A 14963-nucleotide genomic window follows, 5' to 3' on the forward strand; every position below is an offset into this window, starting at 1 on the left:
CTTTAAGTCTAGTTACTGGCCATCACCATAAAATTGATCCCCATTACCCCTTTCACCCTCCCCACCCTCTTTCCCTCAGGTAGTTCTATGTTTCTATGTTTTCTGTATCTAAGAGTTTGCTTTGGGTTTTGTTTTGTTTTCAGATTCCATATATAAGTGAAATCATACAGTATTTGTCTACTTGTCTTTCTTTCTTTGATTTATTTCACTTAGTTTAATACCCTCAAAGTCTGTCCCTTTGCAAATAGAAAGATTTCATTCTTTTCTATGGCTGAGTACTATAGGGAATATGAATAAAATATGAATAACTTTGGTGAGAGTGGGCATGCTTATCTTGTCAGATCTTAGAAGGAAAGCTTTCAGTTTATCCCCATTGAGTATGCTAGCTGTGTGTTTCTCACATATGACTTTTATTTTATTAATATTTGTTTCCTTTATGCATGCTTTGTTGAGATATTTTATCATAAGTGGAAGTTGCTTTTTCTGCATCTATTGAGGTGATTATATTATTTGTATTCTTCATTTTATTAAAGGGGTACAATGCATTGATATACTTGTGACTGCTGAATCATACTTGCAGTTCTGGAGTAAATCCCATTTGATCATGATGTATGATCCTTTAATGTATTGTGGAATTTAGTTTGCTAATATTTTTAGAGTATTTGCATCTATGTTAATCAGACATATTGATCTGTAATTTTCTTTTGAGAGGTATCTTTGTCTGGTTTTGGTATGAGAGTAATGCTGGTCTTGTAAAATGAGTTTGGAAATGTTTTCTCTTTTTCAAGTTTTTGGAAGAGTTTGAGAGGAACAGATATTAAATCACCTATGAATGATGGTAGAATTCACCTGTGAAGACATGTGGTCCTAGACTTGATTTGCTGGGAGTTGTTTTGTATTACTGATTCATTTCCCTTACCAGTAATTGGACAATTGAGATTTATTGTTTATTTCATCATGATTCAGTCTTAGAAGATTATATGTTTCTAGGAATTTATCCATTTCTTGTAGGCTGTCCAATTTGTTGGTGTGTAATAGTTTGTAGTAGTCCCTTAGAATTTTTTGTGTTTCTGTGATATCAGTTGTAACTTCTCTTTCATCTCTGATTTATTTGAGCCTGCTCTCTTTTTTTCTTGGCTAGTCTAGCTGAAAGTTTATCAATTTTGTTTCTCTTTTCAAAGAACTAGATCTTGGTTTCACTGATCAAAGATTCTCTTTTGCGGTCTCAATTTCACTTATTTTTGTTTTCATCATGATTATTTCCTTTCTTTTACTATATTTGGTCTTTGTTCTTTTTTTTCTACTTCCTTTAGGAGTGGTGTTAAATTATTTATTTGAGATTTTTCTTTTTTTCTCTAGAGAAGTCCTGAATCACTATGAACTTCATCTTACAACTGTGCTTGCTTCACCCCATAGATTTTTGGATATTATACTTCCATTTTCATTCATCTTGAGGTATCTTTTATTCCCCCTTGATTTCGTTGTTGACCTATTTGTTGTTGAGTAGCATGTTTTTTTGGTCTTTATAAATTTGTGATTTTTTCCAGTTTCATTTTTGTGGTTGATTACCTTTATGGTCTGAGAAAATACTTAATATAATTCAATCTTCTTAAACTTATTAAGACTTGTTTTGTGGCCTATCCTGTGATATAGCATATAGAATGTTATACTTTTCACAAAGACTAGAATTTGAATTTTAAGTAATCTTTAAAACCAAAATACATTTCATAACATATTAAAAACAAAATTAAATGTTGTAAATCAAGGTTGACATCAAGATACTTAATATAAGTAAACTTATAACAGCATAGTATTTTCAGATATGCCATTGTTTAAAGAGCCATACAAGCTGTTTTCAATAATGCCAATAGTTTTTTTGGACATAGAACCTTTTATATTAATATATTTTATTCATTTTCTTATACCTCAATCATTTTCAAAATAAATGTTATTAAGGTATTCTTTTTTCCCCCCTGAAAGTGCTAAAAGTATTTTTACCTCATCCCCATAACAAAAAAAAATTTAAGATGCGTGAGATGAGTATGGCACAATACAAATTACAAAAGTCTATTAAATCCGTGCTACCACTGTCTTTTGTAAAAGCTCATATTTCATGTCAGAGGGGTTGTACATGATGCAGGAGACTCACTGGTGGTGACATTAGACAGGGGATAAATTAAAAATTAACTCTTGCCTTTTTCTTTATAAAAATGCTTACATAAATAAGTTAATACAGTATTTCAAATTTAGGAGTTTATCTGCACAGAGGTAAAAGCACCAGAGCATAAGACTACATATACAAAAATGACTAGTGAAGAAATAATTGTATAAGCAAAAATAATCAGAATAATTTTTATTAATGGAGAAACTGTTAAATATTTTAAGGAACAAATACAGCTATTGGGGAGAGAGTCAAAAGAGACCAACCTTCTTATATAGGCCAGTCCAAATTTTATTTTCCTTTTTACATTGAATTTATTGGGGTGACGTTGGTTAATAAAATTATATAGGTTTCAGGTATACAATTCTACAATATGTCATCTGTATGTTGTATCATGTATTTACCACTCCTAGTCAAGTCTCCTTCTATCATTATTTATTCCCCTTTACCTTCTTCTTCCTCCCTCCTCGCCTCCCCCTTTTTTATTGTCTGGGTCTATGAGTCAACAAAGAACAAGTGTTGGTGAATATGTGAAAAAAGGAGCCCTAATGCACTGTTGGCGAGAATGCAAACTGGTGAAGCCATTGTATTTCAATAGAAAGCAGTAGGGGGTTACCTCAACAAATTAAAAATGAGACTGCCTATGACCTAGCAATTTCACTTCTGGGAATATGTCCAAAGGAACCTGGCACACTAATTCAAAGAGCTATACGCATCCCTATGTTCATTGCAGTGTTATTTACAGTAGCCAAGATTTGGAAGAAGCCCCAGAGGCCATCAGGAGATAAGTGGATAAAAAGCTACAGTACATTTATGTAATAGAATACCATTCAGCCATAAAATAGAAGGAAATCTTATCTTTTGCAACAGCATGGATGAATCTGGAGACTACAATGCTAAGTGAAATAAGTCACTTAGAAAAAGATAAGTACTATATATGATTCTGCTCATATGTGGAATCTAATAAACAAAATTAAGAAACACAGTAGAGACAGTTTGGCTGTCAGAAGGTAAGGAGGAGGGGACTGAGTGAGAAGGCTGAAGGGACTAAGCAGTCAACATTTTCAATGAAACTAAGCCCCCAAAGCTTAGAAATACTAATAACCCTACACCCTGGTAGCTCTCCAAGGTTCTGAAACGTAAGTCCTAATCATTCCCAGGAACTAGAATGCTGGCTATGTCAATCAATTCATAAAGACTGAAAACAAAGAAAATTAAAGGTACTTCAGAGTCACCTAACGGACATGACCTTATTCTGAGAATCTTATCAACATATAAGAAAAATATAGAATAGGCCTGACATTTATTGCATTTTCTTTCTGCTAGGTCTCTTTATTAACAAAATCTTGAGGAGTAGAAAGTTACAAGCTGTAGTGCAAAGTGGACTGATCCAGTTAAATCTTACACCAAAGTTGTTCTCATGCAAGAAGCCTTCTTAGATTAATTCCACCTTCTAAATATTCCCATATGCAATAAGTGTACTGTGTATTTTCAGAATTTGTGCTTGTAATTCCTTTTATGTATTTATATTTTATCTCCTCTAAGTGAAATACATACTTATTGACAATAAGCATGCGTTCTGTGTCTGATTTTTAATATCCAAAAGCAAGGTTTTACATAGAGCTTAACAAAAGTGGTCCTTTAATATAATAAAGCATGTATCTAAACACTCTGACCACTTCTGCCTCTCACCTCACTTTTTGGCTTCTCTGAATAACAAAAAGATAATCCTATCAAGGTGACCAGTTGCCATAGTGATAAGTACAATAAATGCAAATGTATCAATAAATGTTTTGTGATGTGTTTTTTTTTCCTATAGTCCTAGGTCTGATTTCTGTCTGTAACTTTAGGTAAATGATAGCTTCTCTATCTCACAATTTTCAATGATACCTAAAAATCAATAGACTACATCAGGTCTGCAACACTGTTTTGTTCAATATAGCTTTATTATCATGTTGATAAATAACTGCAGAAACTTAATTTATTTATATCAATTAGCCTATGGTAAAATTGGTTTCATTATACACTGTTTTAGTTAATGTTGCAAAACCTATCAATGGCATTAAGTAAGGACTTGGTGTATATGCAGTTGGCATTCAAATAATAATTGCAGGAAAGGTTTGAAAGCTCAATAATAATCTAAATTTAAAGTAGACTTACATATACCCCATGGAAGTGCCATATAGTAAATGTAGAAAGAAAAGACGGATAACATAAGTAAAAGCAAAGATTCATTCTTAAACTATAAAAGACATTAAAGAGCAACTAGTCCACACTGCTCACATAACAAAAGAGGGAAAAATTAAGATCTAGAAATAAAAGAAGATGACTTGTTTGATTATCAAGAACAACCCTAGGACCAGAAGCCAGGCACCTTTCTTGCTATTTGACTACATTTTTGTCCTATTAAATGTGTTGCTTTAAAAAAATTGTTACCCTAGCCAGTTTGGCTCAATGGATAGAGTGTCAGCCTGTGCACTCAGGGTCCTGGGTTTGATTCTAGTAAAGGGCATATGCCTGGTTTGTGGGCTCAATCCACAGTTGGAAGCATGCAGGAGGCAGTCAGTCAATGATTCTCTCTCATCATTGGTATTTCTGTCTCTCACTCCCTCTCCTTTCCTCTCTGAAATTATTTATATATATATATATATATATATATATATATATATATATATATATATATTTTTTTTTTTTTTAACTGTATTGAGTCACAAGCAACTTAAAAACATCAGAGTGTAGGTGCAATGATCTCTGATGAAGAGTAGTAGGGTCATGCTTACCCATTCAACTGATTTTTGCCTTTCTCTAAACACTGAGAACTAAAATTTCCAAAGGACATCTGCAGGCAGGTGATAAATCCTCCTTTCTAGAAATATTTAAAATAAAACACAGTTGGTAGACTCCAAGGGACATGTTCACCAAGAAAAGTATATTTTAATAAAATTTTTGATACAATAAACATTTCAACTTAGGTCTTATCATTCAATCATCCTAATACTAAAGCCTGTAAACATGTGGCTGAGTGCATAGAAAAAATATATCAGTCTTTTCAGGAGCCCAGGGAATCACCTTTGAATAATATGATGCATTTCATGTAAAAAATGACTTGTTCCCTTTGGATATATATGTACAAATATACTACAAGAGCAGAGTGAACCACAAAAAAAAAGCCTCTCTTCAAGTAAACAATATTACACATTTTCAAAGCTAGTAGACAATAACTCTCAGAGTCATCTGGGAATGCAAAGTTGTCCGGTAATTGGCTTAGCAACAATTTAATTTCTCAAGTGCTGCATAACACCATTTAGCCTCACTCATCCTGTGCTGTTAAGTAAGCCAGTCAGAGACAAACAAGAACCATATGATTTCACTCATATGTGGAATATCATGAACAGAATAAACTAACAAATAAGCCAGAAACAAACTCATAGATAGAGAACTGACAGCTGTCAGAGGCAAGGAGGTCTGGACAGCTGAGCAGAAAAGGTGATGTGATTAAGCAAAAAACAAAAACAAAAACAAAAAACAAAAATCCACAAAAACAACTCAGATATAGACAACAGCCTGGTGATTACAATAAGGGAAGAGGGGTTGTGGGAAGGTAGAAAAGAGTACAGGGAGGACAAATGGTAATGGGAGGAGACTTGACCTGGGATGGTAAACACACAATACAATATACAGACTATGTAACCTAGAGGCCTGTAGCACAAAATTTGTGCCACAGGCTTTCCTCCCCCTGGCTGCTGACACCAGTTTTCCTCCATCACCCAGGATCCAGGCCTTTGTTCTGGCCTCTGTCTTCTGTCTTTGCTCCAGTTGGAGATTTTGCTATAGCCAGAGCCTTCAATCTTTGCTCCAGTTGGAGCCGTCAGCTCTTGTAGCTCCCTCCGCTCCCTGCCATCCCCTCATAGCAGGTGTCCTACTGCTACACACCTGCCCAGAGGCCTGGAGTGGCTAGGGGGCAGGGCCATTGCCATCTTTGTAGGATAATTTGCATATTCAATCCTGATTGGCTGGTGGGCTTTGCAAAGAGATGATATTTTAGTAGTGTAGACTAGAGGCCCATTGCACAAAATTAATGCACAGGGGTGGGGTGGTGGTGGTGGTGTTCCTCAGCCCAGCCTGCACCCTCTGCAATCTGGGACCCCTCTAGGGATGTTAAACTGCTGGTTTAAGCTCAATCCCAGTAGGATCAGGCTCAAAGGGGCAGTCAGACATCCCTCTCACAATCCAAAACTGCTGTCTCCCAATTGTTTACTTGCCTGCCTTCCTGATTGCCCCTAAATGCTTCTGCCTGCCAGCACGATCACCCCCTGACCACTACCCTGTCAGCCATATTGATGCCTAACTGCTCCCTAGCCAGCCTGTTTGCCCCTAAATTCCCTCCCCTGCAGGCTTGGTCACCCCTAACTGCCCTCCCCTGCAGGCCTGATCTCCCCAACTGCTCTCCCCTGAGGCCTGTGCCCCCCAACTACTGCCCTTACCTGCAGGCCCAGTTGCCCCCAACTTCCCTCCTCTGCCAGCCTGGTCACCCCTACCTTCCTTCCCATGCTGGCCATCTTGTGGCAGCCATCTTGTGTCCACATGTAGGCAGCCATCTTGTGTGTTGGAATGATGGAAAATTTGCACACTATTCTTTTATTAGATAGGATAGAGGCCTCATGCACGGGTGGGGGCCAACTGGTTTGACCTAAAAGGTGTACCAGATCAGGGTGGAGTTTCCCTTGGAGTGTGAGGCCGCCTGGGCTAGGGGCCTGTGGTGATTTGCTGGCCAGCCATGCCCCGCAGCAACCCAAGTGGAGGCCCTGGTATTTGGATTTATTTATCTTCTATAATTGATACATTGTAGCCTTGACGAAGCCAAGCCGCCTGCTCGCTCTGTGGCCACAGCTATTTTTGTTTGGATTTATTTATCTTCTATAATTGAAACTTTGTATTCTTGAGTGGAGTCCATTGTCAGCCAGAGTGTGCAGGAAGCTTGGCTTTCTCCATTGCCGGGGAAACCCAAGCTTCCTGCTCGCTCCATGCTGCAACCATCTTGGTTGGGTTAATTTGCATACTCACTCCTGATTGGCTGGTAGGCATGGCTGTGGGTGTAGTGGAGGTATGGTCAATTTGCATATTGCTCTTTTATTAGATAGGACAGTATTGTACACCTGAAACCTACAAAACTTTTTAAACCAATGTCACCTCAATAAATTAAATAAAAAATATTAAAAAGAAAAAAAAATCCTATATAATAGAGAGCTAATATGCTAATTAGACTGGATGGTGGAATGACCTTCCAGGATAACCAGAGGCTCGGAGGTGGAATCACAGGGCTGCAGGGCAGCAGGGGCCTTGAGGGCGAAGGCAGCCAAGGCTGCAATGGCCTACTCTGGCACAAATTTTGTGCATCAGGCCTCTAGTAAATAAAGATATATTTTATATTTCTTATCTAGCAGACTGATTACATTTTAAAAGTCTACCTGAAAATTATACTGAGGCTACAGGGAAACAGATAATCTCAGATATTGTTAGAGTGTATAATGATTAAACCAATGCAGAGGGGAATTGTGCAACATCCTGTATATACATTCACCCTCTGACTCAGCCATCTAGAAATTTACCTGAAGAATATATTTCCACAAGAATTAAACAACATAGGCACAAAACCTTGTGCCATATTCATATTAATTGTGACAAAAAATAGAAAAAATTGAAATGTCTAGACATAGAAGACTAACTGAATACACTATAATACCTTCACACAATGAAGTACGTTATTAAATAGTTATACAAAAGAAAATATATTTGAACAAATATGAAGTGATTTCCAACAAATGCCATCAGATAAAAACATCGAGGTCTGAAAGAATATCTACCATGCCTACCATTTGAGTAAAATATAAGGGTAAATATGAGAATATGAGTATATTCAAGTACACATATTATAAACATATATGTACATAATATATATGTGTGTGTGTGCTTCAATATGCACACTATTGATAAATCAGAATATAATAAAATTGCTACTTATGGGAATTTAGGAAAAAGTAGAAGAAATAAAAATGAAATGGAAACTTTTTTGATTACTACTTTTTATATAGTTTTAATTCCAAATATATGAATATTTTATATTTTCTAAAAGTTAAATTAAATTAAAAAAAAAAAAGAAAAAGCCAAACTTAATATAAAAGACAAAGAGGAAAAGACAGTTAGTTCTGTATCACATTGATAAGCAGTAACCTTTTGGGTGAAAAAAAGTCTAAAGACAAAAAAAAGGGGACCAAATATATGGTGACTGAAGGTGATTTGACTTTGGGTGGTGGGCACATATTGCAATCTACAAATCATGTGTCATGGACATATATACATGAAACCCATATGATCCTATTAACCAATGTCACCCAATAAATTTAATTTTTTAAAAAGACAAAAAGAACTGCACAGTTTAAAATTTGCTTAGTGTGTACCATTAACAAGAAAACCATAATACCCATATCACAGGTTTGTTAATAGAATTATATAAAAAATAAATGTACCAAATAAAAGAAACTGGATGTGAGGTGTGTGGAAACCCTCTATTATCTTCACAATTCTTCTGTACATTCTAAAATCATTTCAAAATAAGTTTATTTAAGGAAAACATTATGTACAACAGTAATCATAATTCCTGACATAGAAGCCATAATTTAATTTGAAAATAAAAATCATCATGAATCTCATAAGTAGTGAACACTAACTAGACATTAGATGTTCTTGCTATTATTACATTATTTTATTCTGATTAAAAGTTGGAATTAAATATTTGAATAACATAGCACATCCTATAGTTCTTGCATCACAAGATTAAGTGTCTTTTTTTTTAATATATTTTATTGATTTTTTACAGAGAGGAAGAGAGAGGGACAGAGAGTTAGAAACATCGATGAGAGAGAATCATCAAACAGCCGGCTCTTGCACACCCCCTACTGGGAATGTGTCCACAACCAAGGTACATGCCCTTGACTGGAATCGAACCTGGGACCCTTCAGTCCGCAGACCGACACTCTATCCATTGAGCCAAACAGGTTTCAGCAAGATTAAGTGCCTTAAGGTAATTCAACTATTCTAAGTAAACATAAATCATTTACCAAAATTAACTTATAATTATACTCTCTACTAGAGGCCCAGTTCATGGATTCGTGTATTGGCAGGATCCCTCTGCTTGGCTTGTGCCCTCTTTCAATCTGTGACCTTTTGGGGGATGTTGGATAACCAGTTTCTTTCTGATTCCAGCAGGCCCAATCCAGTTAGGAGGGAGCCCAATCCCCACAGGCCTAATCCAGACAGGAGGGAGCCTGATCCTGTGCATTGAGCTTCTGCCCCCTGGTGGTTGGTGTGTGTCATAGCAACTGGTCATTCAGTCACTTAGGTTTATATATATATATATATATATATATATATATATATATATATATATATGATGTTGTAGTTACACACATGCCTATACACACATATATACAGCTCTTTATGATTTTCAAAAGAATTCCACACATTCCCTATGCAAGACTCGCAACAACTGAGCAACTGAGCAAAATAGACAGGGAAGGACAGGTCATCTCCCTTGAACAAGTGAGGAAACAGATGTCCAGAGATGTTCGAACACTTATCCTTGTTCAAAGAGCTCATCAGTAATGAAGCTAGGACTAGACCCCACTACATCCTTGTCCTTAATTTCTCCCCACACGGTACACAACAAACAATAGAACCTCTGCTATTCTGCTGAATTCTCCATGAACACATCTAGGATTCCCTATGGAGTCTTGATTTTGACAGACCTGGGAGAACCTACAAGAAACAGCCAGTATATGCATCTTCAAAACCTGGGATCAGTAACCTTATTATTAGGAATCACAAAACTCTTCTCTAAATGAATTGCTTTAGAAGAGACTTTGAAGGGCTCTTCCAATTTAAATGCTCCTCTATGGTCTTATTTTGATCACTGAAGGTCAAGGAATCGCAGTACTAAAATCAAACAACAATTGTAACACTTTATCACTGGTCTTACACCCCTTTCAATTAACCCAGGGCTATAATGAAGCTCAGACTGATTTGAAAAATGAGAGGGCATGTATATAACAGAGTAATATGGTAAATTCAAAACTGCAAGCCAGTTTGGCTTTCATTCATTTACTGAACAAGTATTTATTTTAAGTCTACTGGGAATCAAAGCACTAAATTCTGGGGAATCAAAGAATAATAATCCAGTACAAGTAGACTATCCAGAAGGAGTTCAAGATGGGATGGGATCACACTCAATCAAGAATCATTTGAATGGTCTGGGTCAAAAAAGAAATCCTGTGAGTTGGCTTCCCTCAACCTGGAGGAGGCCAAAGTACCAGCAATGTTTTCAAGGTTGTAAATGAGTGGTGCTCAGAATGGATTGATTTAAACCTGTATACTTGCTTGCAATACAACAACAATACAACCAAGTAAAATTCTTTCACCGAGCAAAGCCAAAGAGCTGTTTTCGAAGTCAGGACCACTCCAGGAGTCGCTCATATGGCTGCTCTCCTGTGGCCTCATTAGCTGGTACTCACAAGGTGCACACTGGAGCAATGGCCTAGATTCCCACATACCAACGCTGACATTTATAAAGCACGTTCGGTTCTGACAAGATCAAAAACTCAACATTCTTTCAAATCTTGTAATAACTCCCAAACATTCCTGGCTCACGCTGAGAAAACTGAAAGTGATAAAGCACGCAGTCCACTGGAAAAACAAAACAAAACAAAACAAACACCACCACCAACAACAAAAACCCTTGAGAATTATGGACTTAACTTTTTTCCTCCTGCAGATCCAGGCATTTGTATGATTTTGAGAGCACATTTTCCCCTTAGAAAACACTCATTGCATTACCTCCCAAACGACTCATTTGTAACTGCCATGGTCCTATAATGTCAGCAATTTTACCAACCAACAGTGATTTCCCTGTTAAACTCTAGGCCTCCAACCTCAAACCCCTATGTTTCTATTTTAATGTCAGTGTGAGACATCTCAGCATCATGGATTGATTCCAAGCCTCACTCATTGCTACAGCGAGACTGAAGAAGGTGTGCCAACATGTTTACTCAAACTATGCTCTGGCACAAAGATGACACTTTGGGATTTTCAGGTTTTCAAACCTGCCCTTTGAAAAATAACTATTAATAGCTGAAATTTATTGTGTATCTGTATGTTATGTTCCATGGTATCACTTTTCTATCATGGTTAAGAGATACATTAAATTTACCATCTTAACAAAATAAGACATTTTAGCTTTTTTATTTTTAGGTTAAGAATGGACACGATTTTTGGAGCTTATGTGTTCTGTAAAATGATAGACTAATCATTTTCATTCATAATGTGCCACTTGTGCACTTAGCACTAAAGCCTCTAACTTGTATCTGGCACTGGAGATACAGCAGTTAGTGTTAGAGAAGACTGCCTTCCTAAAGTTTAGAGGTTTTTGGTAAATAAATAATGAATAAATGCTCAAAATTGTTGACAACCCAATCTCATTATTTTTAGAAGAAAGAAATCAAGATATGGAGGGGTAATTTTTCCAAAGGTGAGAAAGCCAAGAGATGGCAGTCAGACTTAGGAGTAAGGAGTCCCCTGCCTCTCAGTTCAGTGTCCTTTCTTTTTGTGCCTTTCCTGATTCAATGGCGTTGATATTGGTGAGGCAGCAACTTGCCTGATAGTTGCCATTTCCTAGAAGCCAAATAAGTGTGTGTATTCAGTGAAGGACTTTGCATACCTTGTTTAACTTATTCCTTCCAAAATCTGTGAGGTTGAATTGCTTCTGATCTTAACTAAAAAAAAAATTGACAGAATGCCAGTTTGGAGCCAACAGCCAAAGGATCCAAGTCAAAAATATCTTTGGCCCTCAATGTGCTCTTTTTCTACAAGAGTGAACTAGATGAGGGAAAGCAAGTTAGCTTTTTCACAAGTCCTTGGTCTCTCAAATGGCAAGGTGTTTTAAAGGCATGCATTTAAAAGCCTTCAAAGAGCATGTCAATCCTTACAAGCAGAGGGTTCAGATTTATTCATTTTTCACAAAGGCAAGAAGGGAGCAGAGGAAAGGGGAAGAGAATATGCTTGTGTGCTGTGCCTGTGCCAACGAAATAGGGTTACTGAATATGTGCCACCTTTTCTTCATGCCAATTAGAACATCATTAAAACAGGCACTCACTGATTCTAATCACATATGCCACACTTAATATATCTCAAGCTTATAACTTTCTGAAAATTAAAGAATAGAAAAGATACTGTGACACCTCAAATAAAAAAAAAAGACACTGTGACAGATTTCCTAGTGATGTACATTAACATCCAGGAAACACTCTTTGTACCGTTGGAGTCCTCAATAAACACAAAAAGGAAACCCTTAACCCTCTCACATCTGCAGGCCACAGTCCACAGAAAGCCATTTCTGAAGGGCAAGAATACAGATACCATAGCCAGAATTCCAGTCCAATCACTCATTCAGTATGTAAGCAACCTAGCCTCAGATTCCTAGTCAACCCAATGGGGGAAATAATAGTTTCCGTTTCATAAAATCGTTAGGAAAGTTAAATTAATTAATAATTTCAAAGTACCTAATATAGTGTCTCACAGCCCAAGCATTCAGTAAATAATGATTACCAAATGAAGGAGAAAACATTAAATTTATTTCAAACATGAATACAAAAATTAATTACCTATGCACAATTACTACAACGCCAAGTTTCTACTTACACCTGCTCCATGAACTCCTGGACTACTTATCTGTCATCCACACAGAGGTAGAATTATATACACAAACATCCTATATAATAAAAGCCTAGTATACAAATTGACTGAATGGCAGAATGAGGGTCGCTATGATGCACACTGACCACCATAGGGTAGATGTTCAATGTAGAAGCTGCCCCCAGCCTGCAGGTCCCAATTCAGCCAAGGCCGGTGCCAGTGGGGAACCCCCTCCCCCCTAAATCACCCTGCTGTTTGTCCCACAGAGGGAGACAACCAGAGGTAACGGTGGGAGGCAGGGCCAGCAGGCAGGAGGCGCCAGGCTGGCAAAGCAGGTGCCAGCAGTGGCCCCCCAATCACCCCACCGGTTACCCCACAGATCAGCCTTGATCTCTGTCCAGGCCTAGGGACCCTACCCATGCATGAATTTTGTGCACCAGGCCCCTAGTGAATACATAAACAAAGTCTCAGAAAAAAAATGCATATACATCAACATGCTAACAATAGTTATTATGAGATGGTGAAAAGACTGCATTTTATTGATGTTTTCCTTCATTTTCTAATTCCTCTGGAAAAAAAAAAGTCATAACAATTTTGTAAAATTATACAAAAAAACTGACTTCTGATTAAAAGATTGTTAAGTGATATCATGTAACATTTGGGTGTGAAAGTTTCTGGCATATGTACAGGCTTTTTAGAATGAAATTTCTCATTTAGACTAATTTCCCTAACGGCATCAAGAATAAAATGCAAACCCCTGTTTACTCAGCTAAACAATGATTAATGCTAAGTATATGGAAGCATATGGTAAGACTAATGAATAGTTTTCTCTGTTTGAACATGTAATAGTTTTGTGAAATAGGCTGGCACAGGGTGTAAATGAGGTTAGTAGATCAAAACCAAATATTAATCAACTGGTTAATAATTTTGGCAGCACTATTTATAATGAAAATATGGTAAAATAATTATTGTAGAAATAAGCATTCTCCAAAGAGCATTAAAATTTAACAATAATGAATACTACCTTCGTCAGTTTCTATAGCTTGTTTTAGTTTTCCCTATTACTTAAAAATGCTAATTATTTGTATCACCACCATCACTTACCATTACAGCTCTTATTTATTAAGCACTTACTATATGTTTAGTATACATTGTATGATTACCTGATTTTACTCTTCACAGCAATTCTATACAATTTGTGCTTGTTTTCATTTTTTAGTCCAAGAAATAGAGAGCCTTAAGTGGTTTAACTATCTTTCACAAAATCATACAATGAGTAAAATCAAAGCTAGGAATCCAAAAGAGCTTAACTTCTTCAGGGTATCCCATCGAAATACAAGGCATCATAAAGACTATTTTGGCCTTAGCCTATTTGGCTGTGGATAGAGCATTGGCCTGCGGACTGAAGGGACCTGGGTTCCATTCTAATCAAGGGTACATGCAGGGGTTGTGAGCTCCACCCCTAGTCAGGAGTCTGCAGGAGGAAGCCAACAATGATTCTCTCTCATAATTGATGTTTTTAACTCTCTCTCCCTCTCTCTTCCTCTCTGAAATAAATAAAAATATATATTATTTTAAAAGACTACTTTGTCTAATTATATGCCAAAAAATGGACTACCTAAAAGAAATAGATAAATTCCTAGAAACATATACCTACTAAAACTGAATCACAAAAAATAGAATACATAAACAGAGTAATTACTAGTAAAAACACTGAATAAGTACTCCAAACCAATAAACAAGATACCAGATAGCTTCACTGGAATTCTACAGAACATTTAAAAATTAATTAATACCAATTCTTCCCAAACTCCTCCAAAAACAGAAGAACGAACACTTCTGAACACATTTTATGAGACCAGCAATACACTGATACTAACACAAGACAAGGACACCATAGTAAAGAAAAATACAGGCCAATTCCATGATAAACATAGATGCGAAAAATCCTCAAAAAATTAGCAAATTGCATTGGCCAATACACTAAAAGCATTATACACCACAATCAAGTGGGATTTATTCCAGTGATGCAAGAATGGTTCAACATTGAAATTCAATT

At 36.6% G+C, this 14963-nt stretch overlaps 1 protein-coding gene across 1 annotated transcript in view; it reads right to left on the bottom strand.

Moving 5' to 3' along the window:
• Positions 1-14963, bottom strand: part of SGCD (sarcoglycan delta) — a 415700-nt gene that overhangs the window by 348688 nt on the left and 52049 nt on the right. The gene's annotated exons all lie outside the window — the stretch shown is intronic.

This window comes from Pipistrellus kuhlii, unplaced genomic scaffold (assembly GCF_014108245.1).
Source record: "Pipistrellus kuhlii isolate mPipKuh1 unplaced genomic scaffold, mPipKuh1.p scaffold_m20_p_8, whole genome shotgun sequence".
NCBI lineage: Eukaryota > Metazoa > Chordata > Mammalia > Chiroptera > Vespertilionidae > Pipistrellus > Pipistrellus kuhlii.